This window comes from Eurosta solidaginis, chromosome 2 (assembly GCF_040869045.1).
Source record: "Eurosta solidaginis isolate ZX-2024a chromosome 2, ASM4086904v1, whole genome shotgun sequence".
In the NCBI taxonomy this organism is placed as follows: Eukaryota; Metazoa; Arthropoda; class Insecta; order Diptera; family Tephritidae; genus Eurosta; species Eurosta solidaginis.
The window spans coordinates 13,671,968-13,687,408 of NC_090320.1; the positions used below are offsets into that span (position 1 = coordinate 13,671,968).

Sequence of the window (15,441 nt, forward strand, 5' to 3'; positions counted from 1 at the left end):
GCTACAACAACAACAACAGCGATTCCAAATATTATTGGTTTATGTCGAATAGAGTCAAATTTATAAAAATTTAAAAAGTACGATCCAGCAGAAGAATAGGGATGGCACTTCTCACAATTCAAAAATTGCCTAAACATCGATTTACATGTCCCACACAATTAAAAACATTAGTCAAGGTAAACATACCCAAAGTTGCAGTCGACTTTTAAAGTCTTTTGTCTGAAAATTCTCTCCGGATACTAGATAACATAAAATTTGATTCCACATTTATTTTAACACATGGTAAGATAATAAATTCACTGAATAATAAATTAGCAAGAAGCAGTTAATTACCTTTGGGCTCAAGAATTTGCCATAATTCCAGCTTTTATTAAAAGGAGTAGGCGTTTTTCCTCACGTACTTAATCTGAAATGCGTACCTAGCGAATTTTGACATTTTAATGCTATTTCCTAACAATTTCATTTTGCTCTAACAAAATCAAAAAAAGAAAAATAAAAATTCGTTAAAAATTAATGAAAAAGCTAAGATCTATTTTGCAGTATTTACACATTACTACTTCACATAGAAGAAAGTGCACATAATTCTTCTTCATCATTTACTTTAGGGCAGTTTACCGGTGTCCCTTATGCGTGAAAGGGTTACAAATATGGCCATATTGTACACGTATCACTTAACTTTTGTGAACTTAACACCACAATTCAGCTGTACAAATATAGAAACGAGCAACTAAGTACAATGAAATTTTCCCTTGAAAAAGAATAGCAAATATTTTACCAAATAGGCGCTAATTTCATTTCGCTAGAATAAACATAAAAACCTTGAATTTGTTATTTTGGTAGATCAAAAGCTGATTTAAAATTTGTATTACGCATTAACCATAAAAAAGTGGTTTGAGATTTTGCCTGGCACACGGTAAAAAATTTGAGCCTAAATCTGAAACATTTTGGACATATGATCAAACCAAATTTTATTTAAAAATAGATTATAACGGTCTTCCTGAAGATGAGTGCATAGAACTGGGTTTCAATTTGCAACTGGAGAAGTCTACACTAAAAGTTAAAAAAATAGTTCCCTGAAATTCTTTCAGTCAATAACTAGTGATATACATTCCTGGTTCCGAACTAGACCTAAATTGCCAAATAAGTACAAGTTCGGTACTAATAAGATTTTACCCAGTTATAAAATCGACAGCTTGGGTTGTTATTTTTCATATTTAATTTGCGAAATATGTTCGGTACAAAAAAGTGCTACCAGCTTTAAGTAACTTCGACTATGAGTATGATTTCTTTTCCAAAACTTTCCCACTTTCTCGGAGGTATCAAAAAATGCTCTAATATCGTTTTGGAAGCGGCATTTAGAATTTCTGTCCGGTTCGGAACCAACGAAATATTACCAAGAAAACTAGTAAGCTGTCATTTTAACACTAGTATGGAACTATTTATTATTATTGGAAATATGTACCTAGCTCGGAACTATAGAAAAGTTAATGCAACTAAAACAAGTTAGGATATCGCCATGTTAAATTCGCCAGTTTGAAGCATGTAAATGATATAGAGGACGAACTAGTAGAGGTTCTGAATTTATTAGAACCGCACCAGTTTTGAACCAGATAATTCTCCTAAAGCGTCGCTCTACCTACTGTGTAAGAACTATTTCAGAACACCTTGTATGTATAACGAAATTTTTTGAAAAAGATTCGATAACTTGCAGCACTTCTCACAAATAAAATTTGTTATTTTTGAATTTTCAGCACCAAATTTAAACTCTTAGGATAAGTTTTAAAATCATACGTTTCGATTCCAGTTTCTATTTATAGATTTTTGAAATCTCTTGCCTTTGTTTCAATCCCAGAAGTGACTACAAGTTTGTACTTTTGGATTTTTTGAAACTTTTTTGGTTTTGTTTTAAAACAATTTCAATATTTTATACTTACTGTTTCAACAAGTTTTAAATTGAAATCGAATAAAATTAAAAATGACAATAGTAAATTGTGCGGTCTCCAATTTAGTAGCAAATTGTTTCAAAAAGTGTTTAAACCGATTAATGGTTAAAAATTTAGGCTTAGATTTTTAACCGTGCACTTGCACCCGAAAATTTCATCAAGCTTCGCCACTGTGTATAAATAGCACCCACAAAACTTTTCTTGCTTTAGTTACTTTAAACTTCTTTATACTTAACAAGTAGCGGAAAAAGTCAAGAAAAAAATGAATTTCTACAATCGTATCGGGATCCCGATTATCCTGCTGAGCTATCTTTTCACCCGTATAAATTCGCAACCTGACGATCTGCGTTATTTGGTAGCATTAGAAGTCAATGTTCGGTACCGCCAAACTATATGCGGTGGCTCACTAATCTCTATGCGAATAGTCATCACAGCTGCAAAATGCCTGCACGAATATAGTCAAGATAAAATCTACGTTTTACCTCATACAGGAGGGTCCTACGAAAAAAAACGCGAAGTGGAGGACGTACTTTATATAAATGGTTGCAAAGAGGAATTTGATATAGCTGGACTTAAGCTGGCTATACCATTTGTTGAAGAAGATGGAGTGAGGGCAATACCACTTTGCACAATGGAACTTCCGGTGGGCACACCGATGCGAGTTGTTCAATGGTTCGATCATGGAACAGATCGAAGTTGTTTTTCACATTACGTGTGTATAGTAGAACCACAGCACTGTAAGGATCACCCCCCAGAAAAAAAGTTGTATTGTACTGACGGTAATGAAAAAGTTGTTGATGGATTTCCTGGAGCACCGGGCGTCGCGAATAAACAACTTTGTACGGTGGCAATAGATACGAGTTTTACGTTCCCCTATTCTACGAAGAAACTTCATGCAAATGTATGTGATCCAAACGTTGTGTGTTCCATAGAAGAATGGATTAAAAATAATTAATCTCGAAGGTGTTTTTGTATATATTTATGAATTATTTCTGTTATGATTGTCCAGTAAATAAATTAGTAAAACTTTTTAAATAATTCTATAATAGTCAATGTCTTTTTATTTAATGAAAATTTTTGAAATATAAAATTCAAAATAAATTTTTATTTGCCGGCTTGAGGTCTGATGTTTTGGAAAATAAAACACAGATGTTTTAAATTTTTTACCAATATATTTCGGTTATGCACGATAACCGTCCTCAGGGTGAACTATAAACAAACAGAACACAAAATAACATATAATTTACATCAAACAAAAATTAACAATTATTAACAAAACTTCTTAAACATTGAAAACATACATTTTTGACACGTCTTTCCCTTTGTACGTGGAGTTGTTAACTCTTTTGGTTTTTTATTAGATGCCTATAGGAGAGCGCGGTGTTTGCTACATCTGTTTTGTAGTTAATTCTTGTTTTAGTTGGTGTGTTTAGTATATGTAGCATTTCCAGTGTGAATCTCTTTCCATATTGTTGTTCTTGTTGAAGTACTATTGTCTTTACGAAATCCGGGCAGTGCTTTCTCGTTGCACAATGGGTCATAAGTGCGGTTTTTTGGTAATCTATATTTAAATCATTACAATATTTAAAATCTGATTTATGTTGTGCTAATCGAGTCTTTAATTTAGATTTAGTTGTTCCAACATATACTTTGTTGCATAATTCTTTGTCGTTTCCGTTACACGGGATTTGATAAATAATGTTGCTTTTTTCCATTTGCGGTATTTTCGATTTCGTTTGGTTAAACATACTTTTTAAAGTTTGTGTGCTATTTTAATATATTCTTTATTATAGATGTCAGATGTTGATAGGCGCTCAGATAATTTAGGTACATAAGTTAACGACTTGAATATTTTCGGGTTTTCCTCTCTGCGTTGACTATTTGGTGATTTATATCTTTTTAAAAGAGTTTTTATAATTTTATCAGGAAAATCATTGGCTTTTAACAATATCTTTATTTCATTTTCTATGTCATTATGGTAAGTGTCATCTTTAATATTCATCATTCGTCTTATACAGCCCATTGCCGTATTTATGACCATGTTTTTGGGATGTTTAGAATAATAATTTATAATTCTACCCGATGTTATGGACTTCTTATACCACATTAACTTCAGTTGATTTCCTCGTCGTATTACTATTGAATCTAGATAGGGTAATTTTCCGTTGTCCTCGAGTTCCGTAGTGACTTTAATATTTTTGTCAAAAGAATTTAGTGCGTCAAGTACGTTTTGTACCTCGTTTTCATTGATTATTGCAAAAAGATCGTCCACGTATTTAGCTAATAATCTTGGTTTTCGTGTTAATTTGTTCATCGCATTGTCCAAAAGTTCTTCCATTACAATATCTGCAATTATTGGGAGGTTGGTGATCCCATCGGTAATCCTTTTAGTTGTGTATATATTGTTTCATTATATTTAAAATACCGATTATCTTTAATGCAGAACTTTAATATTTCTATGAACATTTTCTTAGGTATTTTCGTATATTTTTCTATTGTTGTCCACTTATTTCTTATTATATCAAGTGCTAGATGTGTCGGTATACTAGGGAACAATGAAACTGCGTCAAAGGATATCATCTTTTCATCGTCATAAATATAAGAGTTATTGATCTTTATATTATATAATGAACTGGTGGTGACGTTTTTGAAAATATCTGCAACGTATTTGCAGAGTGCGTGTGCTGGTGATCCCGTGCCCGAGCATATCGGTTTTAATGGTGTTCCTTCCTTGTGGATTTTCGGCAATCCATATATCCGCGGTGGTAGTGCCGTTGTAGTCGTAAGTTTATTTCTATCTGCCTTCGAAATTAATTCCATTTTAAAAAGTTTATCTACAAGACTATTATTTTTATTTTGTAATTTTAAAGTGGGATCTTGTCTTTGAATTCTATACATCGTCAGGTCATTTAATATTCCTTCCATTTTATTGTTATAGTCATTGAGTTCCATTGCTACTGTTTTGTTTCCCTTGTCAGAAGTTAAAATACGAATCTTGTCATTTTTATTTAGAAATTTACGTGTCCGTCCCACTGTATCTAGTATTGCACGATCTATTGCACTATGCCGTGTTGTTGTTGTATGATATTTTATCAATATTGCTAATTTTGTTCGCGCTTCCTCTTGTTGCTCTTTGGTTTTGTGTGTTTGTATTAAATTCTCACCGTCAGCTATGTATTTGAATAATGGAAAGCTGCTGTTGTTGTCTTTTTAGTATGATGTGTGTTTGTTGAATAAGTAAACTTAATATTTTCGTGTGGTAGTAATATGTATATCTATCTAAACTTCTGTATATATCTATGTGTGTATCACGGTCAAATGAAAATAATTTATTACATCTAGTCGAATCTGTTATAAATTTTGGAATAAGTTTTGACTTTCTGCATTTTAAAAGAAACTTAATACTAGATCTAATTTTCACTAGTTTCTTCTAGTTGTTCCTTATTTGTATGTAAAAGCAAGAGCAGTGATAAATAAGTATCAAATTACATCAAAGAAATTAGTGAAAATTAGATCTAGTATTAAGTTTCTTTTAAAATGCAGAAAGTCAAAACTTATTCCAAAATTTATAACAGATTCGACTAGATGTAATAAATTATTTTCATTTGACCGTGATAGACACATAGATATATACAGAAGTTTAGATAGATATACATATTACTACCACACGAAAATATTAAGTTTACTTATTCAACAAAAACACATCATACTAAAAAGACAACAACAGCAGCTTTCCATTATTCAAATACATAGCTGACGGTGAGAATTTAATACAAACACACAAAACTAAAGAGCAACAAGAGGAAGCGCGCACAAAATTAGCAATATTGATAAAAGATCATACAACAACAACACGGCAAAGTGCAATAGATCGTGCAATACTAGATACAGTGGGACGGACACGTAAATTTCTAAATAAAAATGACAAGATTCGTATTTTAACTTCTGACAAGGGAAACAAAACAGTAGCAATGGAACTCAATGACTATAACAATAAAATGGATGAAATATTAAATGACGTGACGATGTATAGAATTCAAAGACAAGATCCCACTTTAAAATTACAAAATAAAAATAATAGTCTTGTAGATAAACTTTTTAAAATGAAATTAATTTCGAAGGCAGATAGAAATAAACTTACGACTACAACGGCACTACCACCGCGGATATATGGATTGCCGAAAATCCACAAGGAAGGAACACCATTAAAACCGATATGCTCGGTCACGGGATCACCAGCACACGCACTCTGCAAATACGTTGCAGATATTTTAAAAAACGTCACCACCAGTTCATTATATAATATAAAGATCAATAACTCTTATATTTATGACGATGAAAAGATGATATCCTTTGACGCAGTTTCATTGTTCCCTAGTATACCGACACATCTAGCACTTGATATAATAAGAAATAAGTGGACAACAATAGAAAAATATACGAAAATACCTAAGAAAATGTTCATAGAAATATTAAAGTTCTGCATTAAAGATAATCGGTATTTTAAATATAATGAAACAATATATACACAACTAAAAGGATTACCGATGGGATCACCAACCTCCCCAATAATTGCAGATATTGTAATGGAAGAACTTTTGGACAATGCGATGAACAAATTAGCCCGAAAACCAAGATTATTAGCTAAATACGTGGACGATCTTTTTGCAATAATCAATGAAAACGAGGTACAAAACGTACTTGACGCACTAAATTCTTTTGACAAAAATATTAAATTCACTACGGAACTCGAGGACAACGGAAAATTACCCTATCTAGATTCAATAGTAATACGACGAGGAAATCAACTGAAGTTAATGTGGTATAAGAAGTCCATAACATCGGGTAGAATTATAAATTATTATTCTAAACATCCCAAAAACATGATCATAAATACGGCAATGGGCTGTATAAGACGAATGATGAATATTAAAGATGATACTTACCATAATGACATAGAAAATGAAATAAAGATATTGTTAAAAGCCAATGATTTTCCTGATAAAATTATAAAAACTCTTTTAAAAAGATATAAATCACCAAATAGTCAACGCAGAGAGGAAAACCCGAAAATATTCAAGTCGTTAACTTATGTACCTAAATTATCTGAGCGCCTATCAACATCTGACATCTATATTAAAGAAGATATTAAAATAGCACACAAACTTTAAAAAGTATGTTTAACCAAACGAAATCGAAAATACCGCAAATGGAAAAAAGCAACATTATTTATCAAATCCCGTGTAACGGAAACGACAAAGAATTATGCAACAAAGTATATGTTGGAACAACTAAATCTAAATTAAAGACTCGATTAGCACAACATAAATCAGATTTTAAATATTGTAATGATTTAAATATAGATTACCAAAAAACCGCACTTATGACCCATTGTGCAACGAGAAAGCACTGCCCGAATTTCGTAAAGACAATAGTACTTCAACAAGAACAACAATATGGAAAGAGATTCACACTGGAAATGCTACATATACTAAACACACCAACTAACACAAGAATTAACTACAAAACAGATGTAGCAAACACCGCGCTCTCCTATAGGCATCTAATAAAAAACCAAAATAGTTAACAACTCCACGTACAAAGGGAAAGACGTGTCAAAAATGTATGTTTTAAATGTTTAAGAAGTTTTGTTAATAATTTTTAATTGTTGTTTGATGTAAATTATATGTTATTTTGTGTTCTGTTTGTTTATAGTTCACCCTGAGGACGGTTATCGTGCATAACCGAAATATATTGGTAAAAAATTTAAAACATTTTTGTTTTATTTTCCAAAATATGAGACCTCAAGCCGGTAAATAAAAATTTATGAAATAGAAAGGTCGCCAAACTAATATTTAGAAAATTGAAAATAAATATTTAAATAACTTAATAAATATTAAGGCAATTCAAAGTAAAAACAGAAGTAAAGTTGTGTTAAGGTTAAAACATTAAAACTAATACAATAAAAGTACCCTACAATTACTCTATCTCGGCTGAACGCTTCATTTCAGATTTACTTCATGAACATCTCAGCTCACGTCAAAATATATTGAATTTAAACTAATATAGGGCGTTTCGGAATAAAATACTGAAGGGAGGTACCATGAGAAAGTGAACTTTGGTGCGAGAAAAATTTGTCTTATAAAACTGGCAGTATGTATACAAAAAATTAAATTTATCCTTTAAACAATTTTCAATTATTCTTATTCTTTTTAAAATCAAGTGCGGATTTAACTTTTTCAATAAGGTTGAAATAGAATGTTCTATCATACGATTTAGTTAACAGCTTGTGGTTTTCTAACTGGGCTCAAATGTAAGATTCCATACCACAGTATTTTCATTACTGCTAAACAGCTGTTGGTTTTGGTGGTACCAGCTTGGAGATTTTTTTCAACTTAACCTCAACTCGATATGCAATTTAGGATATCAACTGGCGAAATGTGTTCAATATTTATTTGAGAACTGTACATTTCTTAAAATCTCTCGAAATTTGTATATAAGTTAACACAGCAGTATGTATATCTTCACTTTAATTCATTACAAACATACATACATACATATATGCCCGTACAGCAGTGGCTGTACGCCGGCATTCAATTGCATTTTGCATGCAAACATAAATATCATCACACAATGCTGCTGTGGCTAACTAAACACTTCGCTTAAATACGCTTTTGTCATACCGACACTTCGGGATAACCGAAGCAAAATCGTCAGTCAAGAAAACTTGAACAGTTGGTCGATAAAAAGTACTTAAGCGAGGTAGTTTCCTTAGAAAAGGCAACTAGAATTATTAAAGTGGAAAAAGTGTTTAGTGAATAAAATTAAATAAAGTGTTTAACTAAAACAAAGTGTTTCATTTGTAAAGCGGTTTCCAGGCACCAACCAAAGAGATCAAAAATTTCGATCCAAAGAGATCAAAAACTTGTGCCCTGGAAACAGCATAAATTAACTGGCGCCCAACTCAAGTGGCTTTCGTCACCCAATAAAAAAAAAAAAAAACCTTTTTGCCTGCGCTTCGGCCAACAACAAACTTTAAATGTGTACTATGAAAACAATACATGTGTAAAAAATAGTTTGCGCTTTATAAAAATTTACGGCCAACAAGAACAATACGTGCGTGCCGAAAAAAATGAAAAATAGTTTGCGCTTTACAACAAACAATACATGTGTAAAAAAAAAAAAAAAAAAAAAAAATATTTTGCGCTTTATAAACGGCCAACAACAACAAATTTTACGTGTGTGCCGCCCAAAAAGTTTACGCTTTATAAACATTAATTGTGTGCAAAAGAATATATAGTTGCACTTTATAACAAACAGTACGTGTGTAAAAAAATAGTTTGCGCTTTATAAAAATTGACGGCCAACAAGAACAATACGTGTGTGCCGAAAAATGAAAAATAGTTTGCGCTTTACAACAAACAATACATGTGTGAACAAATTGACATATTTTGCGCTTTATAAACGGCCAACAACAACAAGTTTTACCTGTGTACCGCCCAAAAATAGTTTACGCTTTATAATTGTGTGCAAAAACATATAGTTGCACTTTATAACAAACATTACTTGCGTGCCAAATTTTTTTGCGCTTTATAAAATTAAGCGGCCAACAACAACAAACAATACTTGTGTGCCGCCCAAAAAATTAGCTTAACATTAACTATGTGCAAAAAATTATATAATTTGCGACTACCAACAACAAACATTACATGTGTGGAAAAAATAGTTTGGGGCTAACAACAACAAACATTACTTACAAAAAATATAACGCGCCCTATAAAACAAACGTTATGTGAGGTGTAGTAGCTCAAACACTCGAGCCCAATAAATCCTTTGCGGAATGTTGCGAAATATAAACTTTTTGCAAGCAAAAAGCATGTGCTAAAATCTGAATGTCAAATTATTCACTATAAAGTGAATAAGTGCATCACAAAGTAGTATTATAAACTGAGCCATTTTAAACACGTGGAGACGAGATTGTTCGTAAACACAAATATATGAACAAGCGTGGAAAACCAACAACACTCAGTTCAACAGTATTAAAAAAGAAAATTTTTTTAAATACACAACCATCTTTAACCAAAAAGTGCATAAGCATATCAGAATATTTGAAAATTAAATACACCACGAGTGTAAAATCATCTTTAACCAAAAGCATATCAGAACCCGTGGAAATTCGATCTGCCGGAGCATTGAAAAAACAGAGCAAGGGAACAACTTACAGCATAATATATAGAAGATCCAGCGAATCGCAAGTTACCTAAAAGACAGTGCTACTATTTTCGGCGTCTGGTAAGAATACGATATTTACATTTTTTTTTGGGTTTTTCAATGTCTATGACTAAATTGTGCAATTAATCAATATAATTTTGTTGAGTGTAAACAATCGTTTATAGAAACAATATTTAGAGACTAACGAGGGCGGTGGTAAATAACTTTTATTTATTTATTTTTTTCCAATTAAATAAAATATTAAGCAAGTTAATTTGGTAAACATGGAGCGCAACGCAGTGTTATCTCTAGTAGAATCGGTGGTCGAAGTCGCCAAGACCGAATTAGATAATAAAATTACACAAATTACTAGAGCTTTTGAAAACTTGTCTCCCTCACAAGAGGATCGTTATCCACCTGTCACAATAGTCCCTGGTGTGCAAAACACACATACAGATCTTAATCTTATTAAATCGGTGCCAGAGTTTAATGGCAACATAAGGGAATACCCAGCATGGAGGGCAGCAGCGAAATTTGCAACAAGTTTTTACGTCGAAGGGTCCGAGGCATACTACGTTGCCATTGGAATTCTTCGTAACAAAATTACGCAGGCCGCGAATGAAAACTTGAGTTCATTCAGCACACCCCTAAACTTTCACGCAATAATTTTCAGACTGGACCAACTGTATGCTGACAAGCGACCTCTCTACATTTTAGAAAACGAACTAAATACTCTGCGACAGGGACGTATGACCATAGATGAATATTATTCCGCAGTAGACAAACAATTGACTTTAATAATTAATAAAAATATCATGACACATAGCGGTAACGAAACATTGACCTCAGCATTTAACAAACGAGCTAGGGACAACGCCCTTCGCGTTTTCATTTCTGGTTTGAGACGCCCACTTTGCGATACTTTATTTTCCTCAAATCCACCGGATTTGCCGTCTGCACTTGCTATAGCGCAAGAGCTGCAACACAACCGAGCAAGGTATGATTTCGCGCAAACGTACGCCTTAGCTAGTCGATACAATAATAACCCAACTATATCCAGTACGCAGCCTCCAAGCTTTAACAATCACGCACAACCGCCGCGGACTTCTCAATCCAAACCAACGCCAATGGATGTGGATCCCGGAAGCTCCCAGTTTAGGAAACATACTGATCTTAAAAACAAACCATTAAACCAATTTAGCCAACAACAGCGCGGAAACAACTCGAACCAAGCCCAACTTCGTACGGAGCAACTTGGTTACGCGCAACAACAACAACCAAGTAATAATCCTAAAAGAACGTATACCGGCAATAATTCTACGCAACTACCATACAATAAAATACAGCGAATAAATACAATGGAAAACGAGTCATATTACTCCGAAAACTTTGAAACCCAATCAGTGGAGGAAGTTAATTTTTTAGAGTAAATTCGAACTTGCCACTTCTAAAACGTACCATCTCGGATGGGCGAGTTCTTCAATTTCTCATAGATACAGGCACTTCTAAAAATTATGTTAAAAAACTCGATTTCTTTAAAGGTATATCAAAATTAGATAAACCATTTCAAGTCAGGTCTATAAACGGTCTGAATAAAGTGGATGAAAAATGTCAGGTTTTTATACTGGGAGAAACAGCTACCTTTTATATTTTACCCCAACTAAAGAGTTTCGATGGCATCATCGGCTATGATTTTTTAAGAGCAATTGAAGCCCGACTAGATATTAAGGATAGCCTTCTTTTCCACAAAAAAGGAAAAGAAAGTTTTTATCATTTTCACTGCCAAGAGGTAAATACTATCATACCCATTAATAGAGACATATGTAGTAATATTCAAGAACTGATTAAATGCAACTCAAAGGCATTTGCGTCGCCAGATAGAGCTCTCCCTTTCAACACGCGAGTAATCGCAACCATTGAAACAACAACAGATGCACCCATCTACTCGCGAAGCTATCCATATCCTATGTCTGTAGCAGGTTTTGTTAACAAGGAGGTATCAGATTTACTCAGAGACGGCATAATCCAAAAATCTTACTCGTCGTATAATTCACCAATACACATAGTTACAAAAAAGGGGTTGGATGATGAAGGCAACCAGCGTTTAAGAATGGTGATCGATTTTAGAAAACTAAACGAAAAGACGTCTTCTGATAAATACCCTATTCCAGACACTTCAATAATACTTGCGAATCTGGGAAAATCAAACATCTTTACCACACTTGACCTTAAGTCAGGTTTTCACCAGATTCTTCTCGCGGAAAAAGATAGACCCAAAACTGCATTTAGCGTAAACAATGGGAAATACGAATTTTGCCGACTACCCTTTGGGCTTAAGAACGCCCCTAGTATTTTCCAGAGGGCGATCGACGACGTATTAAGGGAGCACATTGGCAAAATATGCCACGTTTACGTGGATGACATAATTGTCTTTTCCCCTGATGAAAAATCGCATTTCGAACACGTTGACTTAATATTGAAAAAAAATAGGGGAAGCAGGCATGCGCGTCTCACTAGACAAATCAAAATTTTTTGAAAAAGAAGTTGAGTTTCTTGGGTTTGTGGTATCAGGAAAGGGAATTAGTACATGCCCGGACAAAATTGAGGCAATATCAAATTACCAGGAGCCTAAATCCCTTAGAGCATTGCGTTCCTTCCTTGGTCTTTCTGGCTACTACAGAAGGTTTATTAAGAACTACGCTCAAATATCCAAACCTCTTACAAGATACTTGAGAGGTGAAAACGGTCATGTTAAAAGCAAACACTCGAAAAATATTCCAATCTCCTTCGATAACGATGCAAAGCAAGCCTTTAAAAAACTAAAAAATGTCTTATCATCCGAAGATGTCCTTCTGCAACACCCGGATTATTCCAAACCCTTCGAAATTACAACAGACGCTTCATCCGTGGCTTTAGGTGCTGTGCTATCACAAGGCGGCAAGCCAATAACAATGGTTTCTCGAACACTCTCCAAAAGTGAAGAAAATTACGCTACTAATGAGCGGGAATTACTTGCGATAGTATGGGCTTTCCAAAAACTAAGACACTATCTTTATGGTGTAAAAAATATTCACGTTTTTACAGACCACCAGCCGTTAACATTCGCAATATCCGAAAAAAATCCGAACTCGAAGCCGAAGCGATGGACTGCTTTTATCGATTCCTACTCCCCTAAGTATTTTTACAAACCGGGAAAAGAAAACGTAGTGGCCGATGCCTTGTCGCGGCAATACATACACAATTTTTCTGAAGACACAGTACATAGTGAAATTTCTTCTAGTGACGTCATAAAAACAATAAATCATCCAATTAACCAGTTTAAAACTCAAATTTTATTTTCTCAATCTAACTTTAATAGCAAAAATACAAAAATTATATTTCAAAAGTTTCTCCGCCATACAATAAGATTCAGTTCACCAGAATACCTGCTACAATCACTTCGTAGTTGTATAAACCCAGACGGTGTAAACGGAATTTTTTGCGAGCTCGAAACACTAGCGAAAATACAATCGCTTATATTATCTAACTTTCCAGGCATAAAATTTTTGCACACAGAAAAATTTGTGATTGACCTTGTTAATAAGGATGACCAAATAGAGACTGCAACTACCGAGCACAATAGAGCACACCGGTCAATACATGAAAACTATAAACAAATCACCAATGAATATTACTTTCCAGAAATTAAGAAAATCCTAACGACTATATCGAAAAATTGCAAAATTTGTCTCGAAAATAAATATAAAAGGCATCCGCCTAAGGCGAATTCAGGGAAAACACCTATTCCAGAATACCCAGGCGAAATCCTACATATCGACATATTTTCAGTTAACAAAGAACACTTTCTGACCTGCATTTGTAAATTTTCAAAATTTGCCATAACAATTCCGATACAATCAAGATCAACCATAGACATAAAAAATTCGTTACTAATTTTACTTAACAAGTTTAAAAACACTAAAATTTTAGTATCAGACAATGAAAAGTCCCTCCAATCAAACACAATATCTAATATGCTCAGAGATTATTTTAAAATAGAACAGTTTTTCATACCGCCTTTGCACAGCAGGAGCAACGGACAGGTGGAACGTTTTCACTCCACCGTAACAGAGATAGCACGTTGCATAAAATCCGAACAAAACATATCAGACATTACTGAACTTATGCTTCTTGCAACTTATAAATACAACAACTCAATACATTCCACTGTTGAAGCCAAACCAATAGATATAATTAATACTTTTTCAGAACTTCACCTAAACCAAATCAAATCAAAACTAATCTCCGCCCAAGACAAAGTTCTAAAACCCTTTGGCAATAATAATCGAGTTTTCAATGAAGGTGACATAGTTTTTGTTCGACGTAATAAACGGTTGGGTACAAAACTAAACAAAATTTATATTCAGGCTACCGTCCAAAAAGATTTAGGTACGACCGTAATGATAAACGGTAAAAAAATTCACAAGGACAACATTAGATAATAATGCAAATACGTATTAACTTTTGATAAAATCAACATGTAAAAAAAAAAAAAAAAAAAAAAAAAAAAAAAAAAAAAAACACTAAATATAAATAATTGTAAAACTAAGAATTTTTTTTATATAAGACCACAAAAATTTACATTACTATTAATGTCATATACTTTTGCCTAAAACGGCGTCAATCAAAAAAGTTAATTAAAATTTAATCCAAATTGATTAATTAAATTTTTTTTTATATTCACGTGATAACATTAAAACGCGAAAATTTTTCATGCCATTTACAAAAAGTTTATAATGAACTTTTGCCTGAAACAAATACATATAATGTATAGGCACCAATAAAAAATTTTTGTTAAAATTCAATTCAAATGAATTCATAAATTTTTTTTAATATTCAAGAAAATTTTTCATGCCATTTACAAAAAATTTATAATGAACTTTTGCCTAAAACAAATACATATAATGTATAGGCGTTATTCTAAAAAAATAATTACAGCCAAAAACTTTATAATTTAAGTTAACCAAAAAATTTTTTTAAGTATCTTTGCCGAAAGCAAATACATATAATGTAAGTGTAGACGCTAGTCTTACAACAATTTCATAATACTCAAACAAATTCAAGAAATTTATCTAACTTTAGTATAAAAAAAAAACTTTTACAACACAGAATCTATAAATTTATGAATATAGCCTTTTCTTGCAACTTACAAATGGTAATTGTAAACATAGTTTAAGCATATCTATGCATCTCTTATATTTGCATAAGCTTTTCTATACAAAGAACAATACAACTTTTTTACAACGTA

At 32.9% G+C, this 15,441-nt stretch overlaps 1 protein-coding gene across 16 annotated transcripts in view; it reads left to right on the forward strand.

Moving 5' to 3' along the window:
* The window catches only part of LOC137239317 (beta-1,4-glucuronyltransferase 1), a 604,255-nt gene that overhangs the window by 491,144 nt on the left and 97,670 nt on the right, over positions 1-15,441 (forward strand). Inside the window, exon 1 of one of the 16 annotated variants that reach the window (XM_067764487.1) lies at positions 8,219-10,235. The exons of the other annotated variants lie outside the window; for them this stretch is intronic. The gene's annotated coding sequence lies outside the window, so the exon portion shown is untranslated. Of the gene's footprint in view, positions 1-8,218; positions 10,236-15,441 lie in introns of those variants that run through there. 16 annotated transcript variants of the gene reach the window in all.